At 41.9% G+C, this 15606-nt stretch overlaps 1 protein-coding gene across 2 annotated transcripts in view; it reads right to left on the minus strand.

The window, feature by feature from the left end:
- Positions 1-14627, minus strand: part of TRAF3 (TNF receptor associated factor 3) — a 51444-nt gene extending 36817 nt beyond the window's left edge. For both annotated transcript variants that reach the window (XM_044918072.1, XM_044918071.1), the window contains exon 1: positions 14537-14627. The gene's annotated coding sequence lies outside the window, so the exon portion shown is untranslated. The remainder of the gene's footprint in view (positions 1-14536) is intronic.
- Positions 14628-15606: the final 979 nt, after the last annotated feature.

Here is a 15606-nt window from a genome sequence, read left to right on the forward strand (position 1 = left end):
AGCTTTCCTAAAGTTGGACAGTAATGTGGTGATCACCTTGAGACCATCTACAAAGTCACGCAGATGGAGAAACCACGGAGGTGAATCTGCTTCAGGCTCCCTTCAATCTATGTAAGAGGGAGGATAGAAACCTCAAGATCACCAAAGGAAGCAAAACTTCAATCTGCAGGACCAAGTTTTCAGTAGCAACATGGGAGGGCACAGTTTTGACCAGAATGCCCTCTAACCAACAGGCACAAAACAAATACGAAAAATATTTTATCTTTTATCTTGTTCACCTCCCTAAGCCATCTTAAATCCTTTCTGAAATCAGGTGCAGTTACTTAAATTAGGCAAACTCAAAGTTAGTCACAATTAGTCACAACAGACTAATGAGTGGTATCAGTGAAAATGGCTGAGTAAGAAACTCCAGAAGTTTATCCTTCAATAAAAGCAGGAAAAAAATCCTGGCAAAATCCATCAGATAGATACAACTTCTTTGGGACCTTGGAAACTAACTAAAAGCTTGCAGCAATCAGAGGCACACTTAATCATGAGAAACCAGCTGAATCTTGGTAAGAACAGTGAGCTCAGTGGCATTTTACCCAATCCTGAACCCGTGTGCCAGGATAGTGGCCTGGAGGATAACAGTCTGTGATCCTGGGACAGGTATTTGGCAGGAGGTGGAGGGGTAGTGGAGAAGAACAGACCTCATTTGCAAAGAATTTCGGTGGTTTGTTTTGACCAACTCAAAGCACTTAGCTTTACCTTAATAGACTCAGAATTCTCCCAATGCTGAGGTGGCTACTGGTGATGGTGGTAGGCGGAGTGGTTACTGAAAACATTTAGGGGCAAATCTATTAGTCACCATTGCCTGGAGCAATCAGTAACAACTGAGGGAAATAATAGATTAACCAAAATGTTGAGAAGAAAAGCTGGGGGAAAAGGGCTCTGACAGCTCCAATGTGTTTCTGGGAATCTAGAAGGCCACACAAATGCCCAGGGCTGTGTGCATGCTTAGGAAAGACCTGAGAAGACCTTAAGCCTCTGGCTGACCTTCAGGTTCTGTACAGAGAAAGTGAATGGTAAGTAAGAGTTGTTGACTGCCCAGCTGAGTGTTGAAAGCATACTCCAACACTCATAAAGACTCCATCTGAAAAGACTGGGAGATCATTTTGGTTGTAGGCACTTAAGGAAATCTGTGTCCAATCACTAGCTTACTACTACGCTAATCGAACAGGGACTTCAGTGACCACAAGATAAAGAATATAAACTTTACAAACTTAGCTCAAGAATTCATTACACAAACAACAATTATAACAACAAATCCTGGGGAGAAGGGAGAATCTCATTTCCAGATTTGCCACATTATAATATTAAAAATGTCCAATTAAAAAAAAAAAACTACAAAGCATGCAAAGAAACATGGAAGCATGGCCCATACACAGGGGAAAAAGCAAAAAATAGAAACTGTCCAGGAGGAAACCCAGACACTGGACTTATAAACACTTTAAATCAGCTATTTTACATGTATTCAAAAAGATAAAGGAAGCCATGTCCAAAGACTAAAAGGAACCATCAGAACAAAGGCTCACAAAACAGAATATCAATAAAGAGAAATTTTTTAAAGGTACAAAATAGAAACTCTGGAGTTGGAAAGCACAATAACTGGAATGAAATACAATAGAGGCTAAAGAGCAGAACTTAGCAGGCAGAAGAAAGAATTGGAGAACCTAAAGATGAGTCAACTGAGTTTATCCAGTGTAAGTTACAGAAGGGAAAATACAACAAAGAAAAATGAACAGAGCCTCAAAGACCTGTGGGGCATCATCATCACACCAACATATATATTAGGGGAGTTCCACAAAGGACAGGAGGGAGAGAAAGGGTTGGAAAGAATATCTGAAGAAATAGTGGACAAATACTTCCCATAGTTGATGAAAAATATTAATCTGCACATCCAAGAAGCTCAACACCATATAGGCTAAACTCAAAGAAATCCACACTAATATACATTATAATCAAACTGTGGAAAAACAAAGAGAAAATTCTGAAAGCAGCGAGAGAGAAGCTATTCCATACATACAAGGATTTCCTTAATAAGAGTAACAGCTGGGCACCTGGGTGGCTCAGTTGTTAAGCGTCTGCCTTCAGCCCAGGTCATGATCCCAGGGTCCTGGGATTGAGGCCCACGTAAGGCTCCCTGCTTGGCGGGAAGCCTGCTTCTCCCTCTCCCACTCCCCCTGCTTGTGTTCCCTCTCTCGCTGTGTCTCTGTCAAATAAATAAATAAAATCTTAAAAAAAAAAAAAAAAAGAGTAACAGCTGACATCTCATCAGAAGTCATAGAGGACAGAAGACAATGGCGTGACATGTTCAAAGGACTGAATGAAAAAAATTAACTAAGAATCCTGTATCTAGCAAAAACTATTCTTCAAAAATGAAGGAGACTCTCAACAAAAAAAAATAGAAAACTGAATCCAACAGCATATTAAAGGTATTATATACCATGACCTAGTGGGATTTATCCCAGGAAGGCAAGAGTGGTTCAGTGTAAGAAAATCAATCAATGTAATGTACCACATTACTAGAACAAGGGAGAAAAAAAACCACACAATAATCTCAATTGATGTAGAAAAAAAATAGCTGACAAAATCTAACACCCTTTCATTATAAAGACCCTCAGAGAACTAGGAATAAAAGGGAACTACCTCAACAAGATAAAGGATATCTATGAAAAACTCACACTTCATGGCAAAAGACTGAGAGCTCTCACCCTAAGAACAGCTAGAAAGGGAAGGATGTATGCTTTCACCACTGCTATTCAACATTATACTGGAAGCTCTAGCCAGAGCAAGAAAAAGAAGTAAAAAGCACCCAAATAAGAAAGAAGGAAGTAAAATTATTTCTATTTGCAGATGACATGGTCCTACATATAGAAAATCCCAAAGAATTCACAAGAAAAACAACTAGAGCTAATAAAGAAATTCATCAAAGTTGTGGGGTACAGGATTAAGACAGGAACATCAGTTGTGTTTCTATACAACAGTAATAAACAATCTAAAAAGTATATTAAAAAAGCAATTCCATTTACAATAGCATTCAAAAGAATAAAATACCTAGGAATAAATTTAACCAAGGAGGTAAAAGATTTGTTCACTGAAAACTACAAAACAACTGCTGAGATTAAAGAAGACACAATTAAGCAGCAAGACATTTGTTAGCTCCAAAACGAGTCTATGTACATGGATTAGCAGAGTAAATATTGTTATAACGGCAATACTACTTGTTGGTTAATTTATGTGTTAACGTGAATGGACCATAGGGTGCCTAGATATTTGGTCAAACACTATTTCTAGGTGTTTCTGTAAGAGCGCTGGATGAGATTAACATTAAAATTGGTAAACTGAGTAAAGCACACTGTCCTCCCCAATATGGATGGGCATCATCCAATCAAAGGCCTGAATAGAACAAAAAGGCTGACTCACCTCCAAGTAAGGAGGATTCTTTCTATCTGCCTTCAAACTTTAGACATTGGCTTTTTTCTTACCTTTGGATTTGAACTGAAATATCAGCTCTTCTGGATTTTGAGCCTGCTGGCCTTTAGACAGGAACTATACCATTGGCTCTTATTGCTTCAGGTCTTCAGATTCAGGCTGGAACTAGGCCATTGGCTCTCCTGGTTCTCCAGCTTGCCAACTTACCTGCAGATCTTGGGACTTGCTTGCCTCCTTAACAGTGAGAGCCAACTCCTTATAATAAATATGTCTTTCTAAACAAGCATGTGCATGCACACGTGTGCACGCACACATGGGTTCTGTTTCTCTGGAGAACCCTAATACTCTACCCAAAGTGATCCACAGATGCAATGCAATCCCTATCAAAGCTCTAATGGCCTTTCTTCGACAGAAACGAAAAATCTGAGCCTCAAATTCATATGGAATTGCAAGGGACTGCAAAGAGCCAAGACAACATTGAAAAACAAAAATGGGGCGCCTGGGTGGCTCAGTTGGTTGAGCGACGGCCTTCGGCTCAGGTCATGATCCTGGGGTCCTGGGATCGAGCCCCACGTCCGACTCCCTGCTCAGCGGAGAGCCTGCTTCTTCCTCTCCCTCTGCCTGCCACTCTGCCTACTTGTGCTATCTCTCTGTCAAATAAATAAATAAAATTAAAAAAAAAAATCCTAAGGCCTAGCATGTCATAGAGACCTCTCACAATCTGATCCCTACCTAAATCACCAACCTCTCTCCCCTTTGCTAATATCAACACAAACCACTCTCCCCTTTGTTAATATCCCAAATCTAAGGCAAACCACAGGGACCTCCCTTATTTTTCCAATAATAAGATTAAAAACAAAACAGGGGCGCCTGGGTGGCTCAGTCGGTTAAGCGACTGCCTTCGGCTCAGGTCATGATCCTGGAGTCCCAGGATCGAGTCCCACATCAGGCTCCCTGCTCAGCGGGGAGTCTGCTTCTCCCTCTGACCCTCCCCCCTCTCATGTGCTCTCTCTCTCAGTCTCTCTCTCTCAAATAAATAAATAAATAAATCTTTAAAAAAAAAAAGAACAATAGGACAAAACGAATCAGTAAACCAGTAAGGACTTAGATCTGAACAACAGTTGACCTAACTGACATTTTTAGAACACCATACCCAAATTTAGCACACACGTCCTGGTGCACACGGTACATTCACCAAGATAAACTACATGCTGGGCCATTAAACAAGTCTCCATAAATTTTAAAGGATGGAAAGACTACCAGGAAAAACAAAAGAAGAAGTTATACTAAGTATGTTCTTTGACCACAAAAGAATTAAATTAGAAATAAGTAACAATAACAGATGTTTAAAAAACACCAAAGAGGGGCGTCTGGGTGGCTCAGTCGGTGAAGCGTCTGCCTTCGGCTCAGGTCATGATCCTGGAGTCCCGGGATCGAGTCCCGCATCGGGCTCCCTGCTCAGCGAGGAGCCTGCTTCTTCCTCTGACCCTCCCCCCTCTCATGTGCTCTCTCTAATAAATAAATAAAATCTTAAAAAAAAAAAAAGAAAAACAAAAATGAAGTTGGAAGACTCACACTTCTCAAACTTACTACTTCAAAACCTACTACAAAACTACAGTAATTGTAACAGTGTAATATACCAGCATAAGGACAGACATACAGACCAATGAAATACAACTGAGAGTCCAGAAATAAACCCATATAGCTATGGCTAAATGATTTCTGATAAGGATACCAAAACCAGTCTCTGGGACAACTGGGTAACCACAGGATGAAGGATGAACCTGGACCCTTACATCACTCTCTATATACAAACTAGGATCAAATGAGATTACCAACTAAAATGTAAGAGGTAACATAAAAAACTCTAGAAGAAAACACTGGGGCAAATATTCATAACCCTGGATTTGGCAAAGAATTCTTAGATATGACACCAAAAGCACAAGCAACAAAACAAAAAATAGATAAACTGGACTTCACCAAATTTGAAAACCTCTGTACATAGAAGGGTGTTACCAAGAATATGAAAAGACAGGGCGCCTGGGTGGCTCAAGAGGTTAAGCGGCTGCCTTTGGCTCAGGTCATGGTCTCTGGGTGCTGGGATCAAGCAGGCATCAGGCTCCCTGCTCAGCAGGGAGTCTGCTTCCCCCTCTGCAACCCCCCCACTCATGACAGGTGCTCTCTCTCTCTCAAATAAATGAATAAAATCTTAAAAAAAAAAAAAAAAGAATGTGAAAAGACACAAAATGGGAGAACATACCCGCTAACCACATATCTGATAAGGGTCTACTATCCTAAATACATAAAGAGCCCTTACAACTCAACAACAAAAAGACAAACAACCCAATTTAAAAATGGGCAAAATATATGAATAAACATTTCTCCAAGGAAGATACAGAAATGCCCACAAGCACACGAAAAGATGTTCAACATCATTAGTCACTAGGGAAATACAAGTAAGAACCACGATGAGTTACCACTTCATACCAACCAGGATGGCTGTAATTCTTCTAAAAAGGTAAAATAACTAGCATTGATGAGGATGGGAGAAATTGGAACCTTCATACACTGCTGGTGGAAACATAAGATGGTTCAGCTGCCGTGGAAAACAACCTGGTGGTTCCTCAAACAGTTAGACATAGAATTCCCATATGACCCAGTGATTCCGCTCTTAGGTACAAACCCAAAAGAACTGAAAACAGGTACTCAGACATATGTACACACATGCTCACAGCAGCACTCTTCACAATACCCAGAAGGCGCAAACAACCAAAATGTCCATCAACAGATGAATGGATAAACAAAAGGTGGGATCTCCAATAGATTATTATTCAGCCATAAAACGAAATGAAGCAATAGTGCAGGCTGTAACATGGATGAACCTGGAAAACGTTATGTTCAATGGAAGATACCAGAAACAAAAGATCACATACAGCGTGATCCGTTTCTTTTTTTTTTTTTTAAAGATTTTATTTATTTATTTGAGAAAAAGAATGAGAGAGAGAGCACATGAGAGGGGGGAGGGTCAGAGGGAGAAGCAGACTCCCTGCCGAGCAGGGAGCCCGATGCAGGACTCGATCCAGGGACTCCAGGATCATGACCTGAGCCGAAGGCAGTCGCCCAACCAACTGAGCCACCCAGGCGCCCACGTGATCCATTTCTAAGAATACACAGAATAGGTGAATCCCTAGAGACACATAGCAGACTGGTCATTGCCAGGGGTTGAGGGGAAGAGCAATGAGGACTAACTGCTTAATGGGTATGGTGTTTCCTTTTGGGGTAATGAAAATGTTTTGGAACCACACATAGGTTGTGGTTATACAACACTGTGAATGTACTAAATGGCATGAATGGTTTACTTTAAAATGGCTAAGTTTATGTTGTGTGAATTTTATGTCAATTAAAAACATTAATGTTTAAAAAAAGCTGACCATCATGAGATATTACTTCACAGCCACTAGGATGGCTATAATAGAAGAAAATGGAAAATTCCAAGTGTTGGTGAGGACATAAAAGAAACTGGCCACTAGGATGGCTATAATAAAAGAAAATGGAAAATTTCAGGGCGCCTGGGTGGCTCAGATGGTTAAGCGTCTGCCTTCGGCTCAGGTCATGATCCCAGGGTCCTGGGGTCGAGTCCCGCATCGGGCTCCCGGCTCAGCGGGGAGCCTGCTTCTCCCTTTCCCTCTCTACCTGTTCATGCTCTCTCTCTCTCTATCTCTGTGTCTCAAATGAATAAATTAAAAAAAAAAAAAAGAAAATGGAAAATTCCAAGTGTTGGTGAGGACATAAAAGAAACTGGAACCTTCATACACCTGCTGGAGGGAATGCAACATGGTGCCTGCACTGTGGCAAAGTTTGTCAGTTCCTCAAAAAGTTAAACAGTTACCATTTGACCCAGAAATTCTACTCCTAGGTATATACCCAAGAGAATCGAAAACACATGTTTACACAAAGACTTGTACACATATGCTCAAAGCAGCAACATTCATAATAAACAAAAAGAATAGCCCAAGGGGCCCCAGAAAGAGATGACCAGATAAACAAAATGTGGTCCATCCACACAATATACTATTATTGCACCATAAAAAGGAATGAAATACTGAGACGTGCTACAACGTGAATGAACCCTAAAAACACTGTGCTAAATAAGAGAAGTCAGAAACAAAAGGCCACATACTATATGATCTCGTTTATATGAAATATTCAGAATAGGCAAATCCAGAGTCAGAAGGGAGATTAGTGGTTACCAGTGGCTGGGGCAAAGGGAAAATAATGGACAGTAACTTTTAATGGTTACAGAGTTTCTTTTTGGGATGAATGAAAATATTCTGGAATTAGTGCTGATATTTTAAAATATTGTGAATATACTCAAAACCATTGAACTATATTATTTTTGAAGATTTTATTGATTTCTTTGACAGAGAGAGACACAGTGAGAGAGGGAACATAAGCAACGGGAGTGGGAGAGGGAGAAGCAGGCTTCCTGCCAAGCAGGGAGCCTGATGTGGGGCTCGATCCCAGGACCCCGGGATCATGACCTGAGCCAAAGGCAGATGCTTAACGACTGAGCCACCCAGGCGCCCCTGAACTATACTTTAAATGATAAATTTTTTCTTATTAAAAAATGTAACGTAAAAAAAAAAAATGTAACGTAGTATAATATAAAAACCACTCTTCAACAACCCCAAGGAGAAAAATAATAATGGCAGTAACAACATAAAAAAATGGCTAGCATATGTGAACCTGATGTAATAAAATTCTGTCCATATTTAGATCCAAAGAATTTCATATTATTGTATTTTAATAAAAAAATTAAAAGTTGAGGAGTGCCTGGGTGGCTCAGTCAGTTAAGCATCTGACTCTTGATTTTGGCTCAGGTCATGATCTCAGGGTCCTGGGATCGAGGGCCGTGTTTGACTCTGCACTTCGTGCGGAGTCTGCTTGAGATTCTCTCTCTCCCTCTGCCCCTACCCCTGCTTGTGTGCCCTCTCTTTCTCTCTTTAAAATAAAATAAATCTTAAAAGTTGAGAGGGGAAAAGATACTAGAAGGCACTGAAAAACTCGAGGTAATAATGTTTTAAATCAAATAGAGAGGGGCGCCTGGGTGGCTCAGTCATTAAGCATCTGCCTTTGGCTCAGGTCATGATCCCGGGGTCCTGGGATCGAGCCCCACATCGGGCTCCCTGCTCCGGGGGAAGCCTGCTTCTCCCTCTCCCACTCCCCCTGCTTGTGTTCCCTCTCTCGCTGTGTCTCTCTCTGTCAAATAAATAAATAAAATCTTTTAAAAAAATAAAAATAAATCAAATAGAGAAAAGTAAGTGGCCAAGGGACGAGTGCCAACATCAACACATACCCTGCTGAGTGCCCACGCACATGGTAAATGGGTATCCACTGGAGCTGGCCAGATCGGAATAACACTATCTAGTGTAAGTATAGTTCAAAAGCTGATAGCGTGTTCAAAGGCCCCCAAACTAAAAACCACTGTAAAAAGAAAGTTCCTGCAAACATATTTACTGAAAATGCTAAACTTTTCCATCTGTGATGGCAATTTCTAACCTGCAACTGCATCTGGACATCCACACCAAGCTATAGAGAGGCCAAAAATCCCATCGTGTGCTCCACATGTAGGCTAAGCACGAGAAGTAGCAACGTTAGAAAAGTCACATCTTTGGAACTTTCCAAAATATGTGATCGTGAAAACCTCTGACTAGGTTTCTTGATTTAAATATACATATTTTATTTCACTTGCTTATACATGGGTATAAAAACAGTTAAATTCTGCCTTAATTTCTAAAGTTTAGATGCGACAATTATAGGTTAATTAAATCCTATAATATTTACAATAACTGTGTTGAAGAAAACTAATGCACACTCAATCCGATATATTAAAGAGGTGGTAGAGGAAAGGCGACTCTTGGGCACAAGTGGATTAATATCTGACAGGCCAGTCTGGGCAAGCAGCCTGGGGGTTACCACACCCAGAGTGGACACACGTGCCTCCGGTCAGAGCGCCGGGCCACGCAAGTGATGAGAACCTGAAGCTTCTGCCAACACCTCACCTGTTCAGCATCAAGTGTGGGAAGAAGATGTTTGCTTCCACACACATCAAGAAAAATGTTCTCCTGGGGCGCCTGGGGGGCTCAGATGGTTAAGCGTCTGCCTTCGGCTCAGGTCAGCATCCCGGGGGTCCTGGCATCGAGCCCCGCGTCAGGCTCCTGTTTCAGTGGGGAACCTGCTTCTCCCTCTCCCTCTGCCTCTCCCCCTGCTCATGCTCTCTCCCTCTCTCTCTCTGTGTCTCAAATGAATAAATAAAATCTTAAAAAAAAAAAGAGAAAGAGAAATGTTCTGCCGAACAGAAACAATAGATACACGAAGCAAAGAGAGCACAGTGGAAACTATAAGGTAGGGAAGGGATGTGACTGAGAAATGACTCCGGGGGTCTGTGCACTCTGGGGAAAAGAGAAGCCAAGAGCAGAAACCACCGGGAAGAAGCAGCAGCCTTGGAGGTGGTGGCCGGGGCTGCCCCAAGGACCAGGGCCTGCCCAGGGCCTGACCTTCGTAGTTCTAGAACTCCCACTCTGCCGTGTCCTCTGAGTAGAATTACTACTCTATTATTACATTATTTACTTTTGCTACATGTTTAGGCATGAATTTATTACATTCTGAGGCCATATTTTTACCCAAATGCAAAAACTTCTATTTGAGAAAATTCACAAAATTTTGGTTTCTAGTCAGCTCCGCAGGAAGCCCCCCTCTCTCAGCTGAGGCATATCCGTACTTAGGGATACAGCAAAGAGCTGGACTGGATTCCTCTGCGCCTTCATTACTCTAACGATTTATCTTCCCTACTTGTGATTTAAGTTGAGCTACATCTTACTTGGAGATTGGAAATTGGAAACCAAAACACATCTGCTGACAAAAGGGTGTTCCAAGAACTGGAAAGCCCGGGGAAAACCAAAAAAGGGAAGCATCAGATAAACAAAGAAAATGGCTCCTGCCAGCAAGAAAGTACTAAACATAACATGGATGTAGGAAAATGAGCTCGACATCAAGCCCAGCAGGGGAATTAAAAATATCATTTAAGTAATGCCAATAAAAGATGAGAGAAAACCATAAACAGACAGGTGTGCTCTGTTGATAAAAAAAAAGTTTTCTGGCAATACGTGTTTATGCAAACATTTCAGCACAGGCTCTTTTCACGATACCTGATGCCAAATGCTCGGCTAGGAGAGAGGGCCTATGGATGACGCACTGACAAAGTAAAGAAGAGAGGAGACCCATTCTTCTCCAAACAAACAGGCAGATCATAATCATGTATGAAAAGCCCCACTTGAGAGAGAGAAAGAGACTGGGGGGGGAGGGGCGATGAGGACAGGACAGACGGCTGGCCACAGGCTCACAGCTGGAGAAGAACCAGATTAAACCCCAGTATAAAACTTGGTCTTAAATCCTTTAGAAAAACAACAGCTATGTGAGGCCCAGCACTGCCAATATTCCTTGATTTAGGGATTCTTTGTAAAGCACTCCTTCAACCCTGGCTGTGCAAAGAAGCTGCGCCTCTCCTGGCCCAGGGCCAGAGTCTTACCGTCTGGGAGGGAGACAGGCTGAGGCCCAGGGCATTCGGCAAGCCACAAAGACTCACATCCAGGTGGACGTGGCCCTGAGGCTGAGCCTGGACAGGAGGCAGAAGCAGCTGCACACGTGTGATAAGGTTCATTTCCCTGGAGCATCAACTTTACTTGAAAATATGAGTGAAAAACATATCGCGTGGCCACATGAAGGACTGGATTACAATATTTAAATCGACTTTTAGAATAAAGCATGAGATTCCACAAAGCACTGGCTCTTATGTCAATGCCTCCCTCCCCAAATCTCTCCAGCAGACTCCCCTCTTTCTGACTGTGGTCTAAAGGCAGGGGCTGTTCGGGTGCTGGTGCGGACACTCTTCTCTCCTCCGCACACTCACGCTGGCCAATCGCACCCCCTCCCAAGACCTCATCCGGCAGACCTGTACCCATGAGCTTCTCCTCTGAGCACCGCAGCACCACCCTTCCCGAGCTCCCAGACCACCTCGCTCAGTCTGTCCTGCTACACAGGTCCCTCGTATTTAATGCAGCCAACATGCAATTTGCCGTTCTCGGTGCTTCCCATCCCTAGTTGACACATCTCTGCCTCCGCCACAACAACCTGCTCCCACCTCAGGAAGCACCACCAGCACTGAGCCAGCCGCCCCAGCAGAACCGTCCTAGCCTCCCTGATTCTGACAACCATTTACTGACCTCTTAAGACCTGTTGGTTTCAGCACGCCTGATCTAACTCCCTGTCACCACCACCTCTGTGGATATAGGGTGTACATTTTTTTTGAAGATTTTATTTTATTTTTTTAAGTTATCTCCACACGCACTATGGGGCTCGAGATCAAGTGTCGCATGCTCCACCAACTGAGCCAGCCAGGCACCCCACGGTGTACATTCTGTTGCTAGGGAGATGCTCTCAGATTCAGTTTACTTATCTGCAGTCTTTCAGCTAAAATAACCCATCTTGAGCTTCTAGTCCAAACCTTACATTTTATACATAAGGAAAACCAGGCACAGACAAGCAATGGGCTTATAAGGTCCCCAAATTACTAAGAAATCAGCAACTGATTAAAGAGCAAAACTGATGACATTCACACACAGGAGAAACACATACGGACTAAAGCCAACATATTTTGAAAAATAAGTTTTCTGTAATACATCCAGCATGATGGAATACTACACAGCTACACAAAAAAGGATGAGGAGGATCCATGTATACTACAGTGTGGGCCTCACAACATGCTGTTTAAGTTTAAAAAACAAAAACAAGATGGAGAAAAGCTGTATTGTATGCTACCAATTTCTAAGAAAGAGGGCTGTGTGCACATACATACATTAAAAATAGATCTGTTACCTATGAAGGAAGGAAGAAACAGGGTATAAAGATTAGGAACAAAAGCCTGATTTCTGAAAATATTTTATTTTGATTTGGAAAAATGAAAATGTTTTATAAACTTACAACAAAATTTTAAAAGAAGCTATTCCTTCAAATTCAAATAAAAAAACGGATATGACTATGTAAACAACTTGCTGGCACACTAAGGGGCTGGCTCAGTGACTTTAAAGCTTAATTTGGCAAAATATCCCTAGGGATGTATACTCTAAAGACAAAAAAACCTGCAGGAAACCCTAAACTGTTTTCAGGAATCATACTGTTGGTAATATATTGGTATTGTTATTCTAAAGTATCACATAGATTTTATAGGATAAAACAAGTAATGATGCTAATGTTGTTAGAAACCAAGGTTTTCAGCATTAGAGAAAAGATATATCAATATAAACACAAAGAAGTAAAAACCAAATAATACTAAATTTGAAACAAACAACAGTATGAACTCATGATATTTTCACTTAAAAAGCATATTTGCTAGGCTGTCTGTCCAAAAGGCCTGGAAACAATTACAGCCCGGTAGCAGTGAGTCTCCCCAGTGCCCAGAGTGTGGTCTCAAGATTTTCTACAAAAGGGAACCAGAGCTGCTCAGAGAAAGAGGCAATGCCAGGTCTGTGGCAAAGACGTTTAGAAGGAATCTGAAACATGTTACCAGCACAGAAAGCAAGGGAAGGAAGAGTGTGGGGCCCATCAAAGGACAAAGGAGCCCACTCAACGAGGCTCCGCTGGCCATAGTGGCTCAATGTTAGCATCTATAAGAATCCTAATTGCGAGGGATTTAAACATACCACAGAGGACTAATTTCATGAGTTTGTCACACTACTTAAAACAGTCACTGGTCACTTTGGGAGTGGCCGGAGAACCATCGCACTGTTTTGAGATCTGATAAAGAGAAAGAACCAGCACTGATCCTCCCTTTTCTATTTGAACTGCCCTTTAGGGCAACCAAATACTTAAGGAGGGGAAGTTTCTATCTGTCGAAGTATTTCAGTTACTCCAGGCAAAGTAGATGACGAAGCGTGTAACACCATCACTTCATGACTTCCAGTGACTGAGGCCAGACTGGCCCGAGCCTGGAAGACCTGCTGAGGGCACACAGCACCGCCTCTGCAGGGCCTGCCCTCCAAGGCCGCGCCGGGCCGCGGGCAAGCCGCTGGATCTACCCACCACGTCACAGCAGATGCAGCGGGCAGAAGAACGCGCTCAGTGGAAAGGGCAAAAGTCAACACAGGGAAACCTCTGACTACAAACAAGCAACCAAGAAAACGCACAGAGGAAAAGGGACAGGGAGGGGTTGTCGAGTGATGGAACAGACTGAAGGGCCGCATCCGCTAGCTGCCACTGTTTGAACCCTGCTCGACACAAACTAAAAAACTCAAGACAGCTGAGAAAAACTGAGTAGTCCTGTGATTATGAATGATTTTTAAATAGCAGTTTTCTTGATACTTAACAATTTATCAAAAATAGCTATATATTAAATCTCACTTTGGATGCAAATATTTCAAACCCATTTTATATTTATTTTACTGTTCTAACATATTAAAGAGTTCTTAATTTCAAGTATAAAGTGCCACTCAAATCACAAATTAGAGACTAAAACACAGGGTATTTTGTTTCCTTTCAAACTCCTAGAGAACCATGGTTACAGAGCAAACAGTCCAAGCATCAAAAGATGCAATCCTGAGCTGAGTAGGCCTCCAGCCTGGGCCACTGGCAACTTCATGGCAGTGGGTGTCCTGCTGGGAAGGGCGGGCCTTGGGCTTTTGGAGGGCAGGCCTAGGAGGCAGAAACCTCTCCCCTGCCCTGGGTTTCAAACACATTCATCATTAGTGGGCCATCAGGTGTAATGTCACCTATTCTCCAAGTGTAATGCTGGTTTAAAAAAATGAGAAATAAAAATAAGTTAGACACACACCAAATATGGTGCCATGTGTGTGGAAGATACTCAAATACATCTGTCACAGAGTGCAACTGCTAAAGCCAAAAATGAGTAAGTTCAAGATGTGTTTTAATCACTTTGTTTTTATGAAAAGCAAACTAGTTCCAGCTGCAAAAAGAAATCTATACAAATTAAAATTTTCCAGTGACATACCCGTGTGTCATATGCTGTAAGGAAGATACAGCAAAGCTCAGTCCGGGAGGAAGAGACTTCGGTAAAGAAAGAAGCAAAGCAGTGCCAATCTTATCCTTCTTCAAAGAATGTAGTGGAGTCTCTTACCTGGGGAGTAAGAATAATACTTGGTCAACTCCACCGGGAACATTTTTCCAGATTTTAAAAACAGAAATCCAAAAATGTAAATTAAAAAAAATGATCAAGAAAGAAGTTTAAAGAAAACATTTTAACCACTCTACAGAAACATGTGCTTTGGATATTCCACATTTTTTTAGTGGGACACAAATTACAAAGTCTGAATATGTTCAGACTACTTTAATTTTAAAATAACTTTTATCTTAAGTATTGCACACATAAAAAGCAAAGGCAACACGTACGTTCGGTACACAAACACTAGTCCAACTACCATCCAGGCCAAGGAAGGAAGATAACACTGCTGAAACCCCGAAAACTCTGGGTGCCTCTTTCCCACCCCAAACCCCTTCCTCCCCCTGTGAGCAGCAACTACCCTAGCCTTTACGGTTATCACTTTACTTTTTAGATGTACCATCTAGGCATGCAGCACTTATAGCTTCCTTTTGCCAAAATCTGAATTTTATATACACAGAATTATATTGTATGTATTCTTTCATCTTGCTTTTTTTTTTTTTTTACTCCGCCTCTGCTGCTGTACCTGCCATTTATTTTCATTGCTGTGTAGTATTTCACTGTGTAAATATACCATAATTTACTTATCCATTCCCCTGTCCCCTCGGTAATTCCTGCTTTGGAGCAAACACACACTACTGATAGTAGATCTTCCTGGTGCAGCTACCTCAAGCACATGAGCATGTATTTCTCCCGTGCAGACCCAGAAATGGGACTTCTGGTTACTGGGTATCAATTCACCCTTGCTACATAAAAGCCAGACTATTTCCCAGATCAGTTGTTACAATTATACTCCCACCAGAAGCATGTAAGAGAGTTCCTGGTGCTCAACTTCTTCAATAAGATTTGTCAGGCTTTTTAATTCTTGCTAACTGAATGGCTGTGTAGTGGTATCCTAAGAA

Source organism: Neomonachus schauinslandi, chromosome 9 (assembly GCF_002201575.2).
Source record: "Neomonachus schauinslandi chromosome 9, ASM220157v2, whole genome shotgun sequence".
Lineage (NCBI taxonomy): Eukaryota > Metazoa > Chordata > Mammalia > Carnivora > Phocidae > Neomonachus > Neomonachus schauinslandi.